The sequence below is a fragment of the Biomphalaria glabrata genome, chromosome 6 (assembly GCF_947242115.1).
Source record: "Biomphalaria glabrata chromosome 6, xgBioGlab47.1, whole genome shotgun sequence".
Classification (NCBI taxonomy): Eukaryota; Metazoa; Mollusca; class Gastropoda; family Planorbidae; genus Biomphalaria; species Biomphalaria glabrata.
This window is the reverse complement of record NC_074716.1, coordinates 1,187,277-1,197,133: the sequence shown is the minus strand read 5'-3', so window position 1 is coordinate 1,197,133 and position 9,857 is coordinate 1,187,277.

The window sequence follows — 9,857 nt, the reverse complement described above, 5'->3', positions numbered from 1 at the left end:
GGTCGCCTAAGAAAATCGAAAATATGGATTGTTATTGCCTACTCTTTTAATGCTGTATGTGTGTGTTGGAGTGGGAGATTGTAAAAAGGAGTCGCCGAGCATAGAAGATTGAGAACCGCTGGTTTATGACGTAATCTTCTCTGCTTGAGATTTTTTTTTTCTGGTTGCGCTACATCGAAGAAGGCGCAAGTCACGGAGAGTTCATAAGGCTGTCTTTCCCGAGCGGGTCCTTCGCGATCAGTGCAGAAGTCGGCTCAGTGCAAAACATCGTGATTTAATATTGACCACGGCGACTCGTGCCAATAAGTCCCACAAGGCACGATAAAACCTTGGACATGTGTTATAGCAACATAAAAATGGCCTACACATCTCGATCGTTATTTCCCCTCGAAGAGTCGGACCACACTTACACCCGTGTACAAATCGGTTTTAAAAACAACAAAACCCGAAGTACAGTCCATCCAGTCATGGTCTGACGACGCTGTTTTACAGCCACAAAGTTGTCTGGAGCAAACAGATTGTAAACAACTGCCCAGACAGATAAACTTACCACAACTGTCGTACATCCAGTTCTGTGGAAACTATAATTATATCAAAGAAAAAAATTAAAACATTCAGTAATAATAGACCCTGGATGAAAAACATTCTGTCATCGAGAATTCATAGAAGTCTATTTATAAAGCGATGGTTATGAGTGTGTATGTGTTTTTCGTGTGTGAATGTTGTTCGTATGTGCATCTATATTGTTATTGTACAGGAGTTACGCTGAGGGTGTCAATTGTAGTCAAACTGAATTTCCATTTGATTGGATCAATAAAGTTATCTTACATATTATTAACGTTACTTCAAAAAGGAAAATAATTACGTCATATCACGTGTCAATCTAGTACCAAGTGTCTGCAGTCAACCCCGCAACGTGTCATACAGCCCAAAAGTATCTCCGTGCTTCAACACAGCCATCGCGTGTGTCCATTAGCGCACGAGTTTCTCGTCAAAATAATGTCAACATTGGCAAGACTGCACTGGGTCGGAAATAAGGAAATTAATTCAAGTCATTATAATAGGTTAATGAATGCCTGCTGACCACAAGTCCTCAGTACTTGCAAAGTCCTTTCTTCAGAGAACAGTACCAGGAAAAAGAAGAGACAGACAGAGAAAGCGATTAGAAAACAACTTTAAAGAATGGAAGGGGCCTGTCTTTGAAAGAGATTCTATTCAAAGCAAAGGATAGGCAGGGATGGGGGAAGACGGTTGAGCGATCATGAGTGGTGCCCCAACGGGCTAACAGACCAAGGGATAGGTGGAAGTCAATAATGGCGCCACGACAAATAGTACAGAGACACAGTGGCGTAACTAAGGGGGGGGGGGGAATGGGGGGGGGAGAATTTTAAAATCCCCCCGGGCCCCCACCTAGGGGGGGGGGCCCAAATGGGTGTCCGAAATTTATTTATGTCAACGGGTGTCTTTTTTTTTTCAACATTTATGGATTAAATTTATCACAAAGACTATACCTAGATCTAGGTCTATCAGTACGTTGACTTTGCTGACATTTTCAAAATATTTTTTCCCACAGAGATCAAAGTTTTTTTTTAAGTTAGTTTTACATTTTAAACTTTGTTGCAACGAATAAAACTGCATGATATACAGCGAATTCCAGGTATTTTGTTACCTTTACTAATAATAGATCTAAATGTCGAGTATTATATGGCTACACTAATTAACCTGGAATCAAAATTTACAGAATCGAGTATAACAGATCCAAAAGTTATTCTTAATAATGCTAGAATAGTCCATTATTCGGGTTTGGCGTCTATAATTTCAGAATTAAACTTCACACTCGAGTTATTACCCCTTTATTCATCTTTCCTCAATCCAATGGAAACTCTTTTATTTCCATCTAATCCTTTTGCTTTCGCACAAAACATAAACAACAAACAATGACGTAATATCATATTGTTACGACCCTATTGGCGGCGCAAAAGGGTTAACTATAGGCTCAGCTGACACACACGTGAATCACTCAGGTCAGCGGGGCCATGGACAAGGGACAGTACTACGATTACACGATTACACGCCAATATGACCAATGTTATGGTCATGTGATCGAAAGCCTGCGTGTACGAGGGCACAGTGTGTAGGAAAGCGGCAGTTCAAGACCGGAGAGCGTCGAGACCGGGACTGTTAGTCGGTCCTGGTCGAGTCCTCATGTGTTGATGTACAAGTCAAGAAAGAGAGACAGTAGAGTTTTGTACGGTGATGTACAGAGTGACATTTTAGTTGTTGATGTTTGATGCCAATTGTCTAGTATTGGCTGTTATCTACTTATTCACTCATTATTAAAGTACCCGATATTGTGGAGCTCTTGTTGTCAGGTTCTTGATGTGTTGTGTTGTGTTTAGCAGTGTTTACAGAAGGCCTGAGTAGGAAGAGAGAAACGTAACAATATAATATTAGCACATCATTCCTTTTGAAGTTCTTAAAAGTGATATCTACTAGCAGGGCCGCCCTAACATTTGCGGGGCCCTTTGCGAAACGGATTGCGCGGGGCCTAGTCTGGGTAGGGATGAACATAATGTCAAAATTTATTTTTTTTAATTAGAAAATAGGCATACTTTCGTCTTTGCAATACATTTTTATCAAATGAAAGCTCGCAATGCCACTTTTTATTTATAGGCACCCCAACATTTCAATTTCGTCTATTCTTCAGGAGATTTGAATAAATTCAAAAAAAGTTCAGGACTGTATCGTATATTTTGCCTTTCATGAGATTTCTTGGAGGCCCTGGAAAATCAGGAGGTCACGAAAACCCTGTTATCTATACGTTTTATATACGTTTTATAATTTTATATGTTTTATATATGTTATAATGGTTTAATTTAATAATGTACACTTAGAATTAGCGCGGGTCCTATGAAAGCGCGGGGCCCACTGCCACCGCATAGGCTGCAGTGGCCTAAGGCCGGCCCTGTCTACTAGGAACTTTAACAATTCGTCCACTTCTGGTTGTCTTGACTGGCACAACAAGTTCTCTAGACGTTGGTCTATAACAGTCTGTTTCGTTTCTTCCAATAGTTTGCAGTTCATTGTCTCCATCGGTATCATAGTACCCAGAGATGTCTTCATCGAAACTCTTATTCAAAAATCGTTGATTTCTTCTGTATGTTTTTCCGTTTGTCTTTATGATGTAAGATCTGGGTGCTGAATGTTTTTTTATGACAACTGCTTTCTGCCATGTTTGACCTAGACGAACTCTCCGACAGAATAATCTTTAGGTAGTCTTGCTTTTGCATTGTATTTCCCTTTGTTTTCATCCGTCGTTCGTTGAGTAATGTCTCTGCATTTTCAGCTACCAATGGTTTCAATAGTTTGGGATCAGTTGGAATGATTCCCTGAGTCTTCTTCTCGTCATCAGTTGTGATGGTAATACGGCAGTCCGCTTATCGGAGTATTTCTATACTCGGGCATAACGAGATATGGATCTTTCCCACTTTTGTATTCTCTGAATCCTTTTGCTTGCGCACAAAACATAAACAACCAACAATGACGTAATACCATATAATATTAGCACAGAATCTTCTTCATGCAGTGGAAAATTAAGAATTTTTTGCCTATCTTGAATTCTGATCAAAGCTCTTGCGCCCAATTAATATAGTTCAGAAGAAACTACAAAAGTCTGGACTGCATATACGGGAAGCTGCTAAAGAAATTAGTACCCTTTCATGCTTTCTGCAAAATGATGAGAAACTGACAAAAAACCAATCCATCGAAAAAGCAAAAGAAGGTAGTGAATACTATGGATTCCCTGTAATCAAAACAACCAGAAGAAAGAAAAGACTTGATGGGAAGTTGAGTTGTAATGTAGGACTGTCAATAGAACTGCAATTCAAACGTGTTGCGACAGAAGTACTGGGCAGATTTCATATGGAGATGAAGAGCAGATTTCAAAGGTTGGAAAGAAAATGGATACCTTTGGGTTTCTTCTTGAACCAAGACACCTGTTAGATGAAGACCCACTTATGACAAACTGTGCTACGTTTCCTGTTTGTATGATGAAATAAATGGCAAATCGCTTTTTTAATGATGTCATTGATGCACGAGCACTTTTCATCAACAAACCAGTAATACAATCACCAATAGACATATTGAGGAAACAGGCTTCATATGGTAATTACGTGTGCTCAAACTTTGAAACCTCCTCCGAATACTGCTAACTCAGGCCACTTCCCTTACGTCATGTGAGAGATCATTCTCAAAGCTCAAGTTCATCAAAAGCTATCTCAGGTGCACAATGACAAAAGAAAGGCTTATCATGGCTTTAATGTCAGTGAAGTAACAAATACTAGAAAGTATTGATGTTGTTGATGTTATAGATGTCTTTGCTGCACAGAATGCACGACGTGAAGCGATATCAATTTAGATTTGTCACTTGTGCATTATTTAACTAATAAACAACGGTATTATTCATTAAAAGAGTCTTGATTACTTTTTGTTAAGTTTACTGATATACTGAACCAATTGGATTTGGGGCGTATATATTTTTGCGTACATTATACCATGTCATATGTCGAATGTCAAAATGTAAGGGGCCCCCAAAGAGGTCAATCCCCCCGGGCCCCCAAATCCCTAGTTACGCCCCTGCAGAGACAGTTGGTTCAATGACACCGAGTTAATTTTCGAATCCCCACGGCCTTAAGTGGCGCCTTGGTAGAAATGTTAGCGGAAGCAGATAGGCGAACAGCGGGTAGTGAGCCTCGCTTCTGTCCGTTTTTTGTATCGTTGTTATTGGGGGGGGGGGGGTATTTTTTTTTTTGGTGTTTTTTTTTTAATGTTTTTTTTTTTTATGTTTTTGTTATGATATTTTTTTTTCAGTGTTTTCCAGTGCCTAAAGAGCCCCGCCACAAAGAGAATCTTTCGTCCCCTTCAGCCCATTGTACAAATATTCGTGCCCCTAATGCTATCTTCATTTTTTTTTTAAATACAATTTTGTAGAAACAAAGGGAGGATACTAGAATCAAAGCGTACCAAACGACGAGAGAGAGGAAGAGAAACACAAAGAGAGAAAGAAAAAGAGATGTTGACATTGTGTTGATGTGTATGTGTTTGTATGTAGAGTTATTCCCCTTGGTAAGAAAGCTCCTATTGTTGTGTGTTACGTGTGTTATTAAAGAGTGTGCATGTACCCAGCGTCTAGTGTTAGCGCGGCACCTTCGACACGGAGGTCACAGTTAGCGTCGCAGGTATAGAACATCTTAATCGACCACCGGCGGACAATGGTTATGCTTGCCCTGGGTGTAGTAAAATAAGTAGGTCACGGCTGGGACTGCATAGCCACGAGAAATGTTGCATTCCTCATTAATCTTCGGACTCCAAAACAGGCCTTATTATTATTATTATTATTATTAGTTAAGCTAACATGAGAGGGAAAGAGAAAAATATAGAGAGGAAAACAGAAAAAATGAGAGAGAGAAAGAGAGATTGGAGCCCCGATAATACTCGACGAGAGGGAGAGAGAAGGAGAGAGAGAGAGAGAGAAAGAAAGAGATAAAAAGATAGACTTGTTGACATTGTATTTATGTGTATGTGTTTGTATGAAGAGTTAGTCCCCATGGTAAAAAAGTTCATACTGTGTTGTGTGTAACCTGTGTTTTAGAGAGTGTTTTATGAAAGAGTCTGGTGTAGGCTATCCAGCGTGCAGTGTTCTTAAGTGCTTTATTAGGCTAATGAGTGTATCATTATTTTAAAGAAAGAGAGGGAAAGAGAAAAATAGAGATAGAAAGAGAAAGATTGAGAGAAAAAGAGAGAAAGAGATTGGAGCCCCACCACAAAGAGAATCTTTCGTCATATTCAGCCCATCCTACAAATATTTGTGCCCCTAAAGACACTCGCACAGGCCTCATCCAATGCTAACGCCGTCTCTGAAGACTGCCCACCTTTTTGAAATAAATTACCATGTTTTAATTACTTTTTTTTTTTAAAGATTAGAAGTTGTAATACCATCTTCCAATAGAACTAGACCGTTGCAATATGACGAATTATAAAGATAGAATGTGTCCATTTCGTACACCAAAAATAGGTGATTCTTTTCATTACCTGCTGGTGTGTGAGCATTTTAAACAACACAGACTAAGGTTGGTAAAAAAAGAAAATATTATTCCAGGTCCAATGTTGAAAAATTAGCTGAACTGTTAAATTCTAAATCTATTAAAAAAAAAAAAAACTTAAAAAAAAATATTGGTTTATTCATAAAGTTAATTCTGCCTTTTTCAGAAGCTAAATCCTACTATAGAATGTTATATTGTTATTTTAATATATAAGTTTATTAAATTATTGACATCAATATTCTCATATTGTGTGTTGCTATGTCTATGGCTTAGAATGTAATTGGGTTCTAGATGACAATTTCACTGTTTGTGAATCACGTGATCTGATAGTTGCGGTATTGTTGTTCATTATTACTGTTGTAAATATAATTTAAATTACCGATTTCATTATTACTAGTCGACCGGCGGCGTAGCATACGCCGCTATTTTGCAGGGCCGAGCTTAGGCCACTGCAACCTACGCGACCACAGTGGGACAAGCACTTTTATAGGACCCGCGCTAATTTTAGGTGTATAAATTATTAAATTAAACCATTTTATAACTTATAACAGATTTCTCGATTTCCTGTCGATTTAACAGGAGGTCCTGGAAATATTCTGAAATTGCAAAATATACCTACGAAAAAGTCCTGGAAATATCCTGAAATTATTAAAATCTTTTGAAAACTTATACAAATCTCATGTAATATATAGACGAATATTGTCATTTTGGGATGTCATTCAATATGGAAAAAGCCAATCCTACGCACGATAAAAAAAACGGCATTATGCAATACCCGCAATTGTGGAATCTAGTGAAATAAGCTTCTCGCGCCTCAAACTAATGAAGAATTACTTGAGATCAACAATTCTCGTAGATAGGTTGAAACATTTGGTAATTCTTGCTATTGAGCGTGATCTATGTAGGAAATAGAATTTTTATGATAGACTGTATATGACTTCGCTACACGCAAGGCTCGTAAAGTAATTCTGTACGTAGTAAAGAATGAATAAAAATGCAAGACGAATTTATTTTCTAATACAAACTCTTAATTTTCACGTACTATCCGTATCCCTACCCAAACTTGGCCCCGCGAAATCCGTTTCGCATAGGGCTCTACAATGGTTAAGTCCGGTTCTGCTATTTAGAGACGGATGAATACTACTTCACCCCCCCCCCCTCTCTTTTTTTTTTTTTTTTTGCCTCTAGACTCTAGGATAACTCCCTCCGTCCGACTTGCAAAAATAAAAGAGTGATCTTTCCATGGTGTCCAAACTTTGAGCGTGCTCCGTGTCGCCTCGATAGTTACTACAGAGTAGATTACTCCCCCCCCCTCCCCCACCTTTTTTTAAACGTGAGGTAGAAATAAAAAAAAAAAGTGATATTTCAACGGTCCGGCTCTGCTATTTTGTGACAACGTGTTAACCCCCCCCCCCTTGTTTTCTCGTGGAATATCCGCAGAAATAAGAGAGTGATCTTTCTTTTACTTTTAAACTGTTAAGGGAAGAGGAGAATTTTATATATATATATATATATATATATATATATATATATATATATATATATATAGATAGATAGATAGATAGATTACTTTTCATTTATCTTAATCTTGATCATGTGTATGTTGAAGTTTTTATTTTAATTGACTGCTTCAGTAGCACTTGTGCTTAGCGACGAACCAAATCACATTATTAAATTGTTCAAAAAAAAATTATTCTTGTAGTAATGCAATGATTATTTTTTAATAAGAAAAAGAAATGTAATATACATATATTTATGATTCCCCCCCCCCCCCCCCCAAAAGGATTGTAGAAGTAAAGGGAGGATACTAGGATCAATCCATAATTCGTGGATTATTTACCCTGTCTATTTACAGTGTTTAACTAATCTCCATCGTTTGAAGATCAACATGTTTAAGAGAGTCTCAATTTTAGAATAATTTTGTTTCAAATCATGTTGCTATTGATGTCTAGATGACACATTGTACAGTAACTGTTAATAATTATTGTTTAAATAAAAAAAAAATCAGAAATTTTATAAATGATGTCATGCATTTTTTATTTTTCTTTTTTTCTTCTTTTCTTTCATTCTAAAGAGAAAAATAATTAGGCAGTACGAGGATCGAACCCACACGCTGTAGCATGACGCTATAATAACTTAGTTAACCAGCCATACTACTAAAAAGTAAAAAGTAGTTACCCTTTCAGACCATGCGGTTTATAGGGAAGATGATGTTCAGGTCATCTATATCTTAAGCCAACTGTTTACGAGAGTGTCATGTGGCCAGCAAAACGATCAGCCTCTACTTCCCTCAACTAGAGTCATTAGAGTTGGGTGGACTCTGAATGCAGAGCTAGAAGGAAGGATCCTAGCAATGGAATTGAGATGCTACTAAAAGATCCTAGGTATCACATACAAAGACCTCATCACAAATGAAGAGATTAGAGACAGGATTAGCACTGCGATTGGACCCCACGATAACTTGCTAACTACTTTCAATAAAACGCAAACTAAAACTCTATGGCCATATCACAATATCCTCAGGGCTTGTAAATGCCTTCCTTCAGGGAAAACTACCAGGTAAAAAAAAAAAGAAGAAACAGATGGAGAAAGAAGAAGGCAACATCAAAGAATGGACGTGCTTGTCATTGAAAGAGATTTTATCCAAGGCCAAAACAGAGACGATCCATTGGTCTAAATTGGGTCAAAGGTTGTGACGAAGCAGGTCAAAGTTGAGGTCTTCTATAGCGATTGGACTCGATTTTAGACTTTGCGGTCTACATGGAAGATGATATAGAGATTATTTTTCTTTGACAAACGGTTAACGAATGAGGGTGTCATGTGGCTGACAAACGATCAACAGCCTTAATTTATCCCAGCAAATGTCAGGTACCTATTATAGTTGGATGGACTCATAGGTGTGCTAATATTAGAAGATATTACGTCATTGTTTGTTGTTTATGTTTTATGCGAAAGCAAAGAATCGGACGGAAATAAAAGTTAGTTATATATGTCTACCTTGATAAAGACAGTCTCGTTATTATCAGGGGCGGACTGGCTATATGGGCATTCGGGCAAATGCCCGGTGGGCCGGTACCTAAATGGGCCGGTAAGGCCACCTAAAGGGCCTCACGAATGTCACTATAGAAAGTATTAAATTTTTGAAAGGTTTATAGCAGCATTTTGTTGCAAAAGGAACTCTCTGAGCGTCGTGTTTAAAAAACAACTTTAACAGACTCTTACAGTATAAAGCTCATTTTATCTATCACATTTTCCGAAATAATGTAGGCTACTAGCCAACACCCGTAGTAGGCTTCATCCTTGAAGGGCCCCTACATACTTAGCCATTAACAAGCAACATAACGCTTACATTTCTTATAAAGATATAGATTTTACTGTGTGCTTGCGTTCAGATATCGATACATTATCAAACTTAACATATTAATTTTTAGGACAAGTAGAACTAGAGTTGGATGCCTATTATATGACATTGAAGTTTGGGGCTGAATGGAATAGAAATGCCGGGGCCGATTTTGACAGCCAGTCCGCCCCTGGTTATTATCATTATTAATTAGTAGCGTCTACAGTAATTTATTATTAATCTGTGACAACAGAACAATAGGTGTCCTAAAAAATCCCGAAATTCAGAAACCAAGCCTTCTCCGAGATTCGAACCTGAGACCACTCATCCCCCACGGCCACATAGTAGGCCTATTTTTTAAAAGAAATCGTTAAATTGTCTGTGCTGGATCAACTATCTTGCATAGACAGTAACAA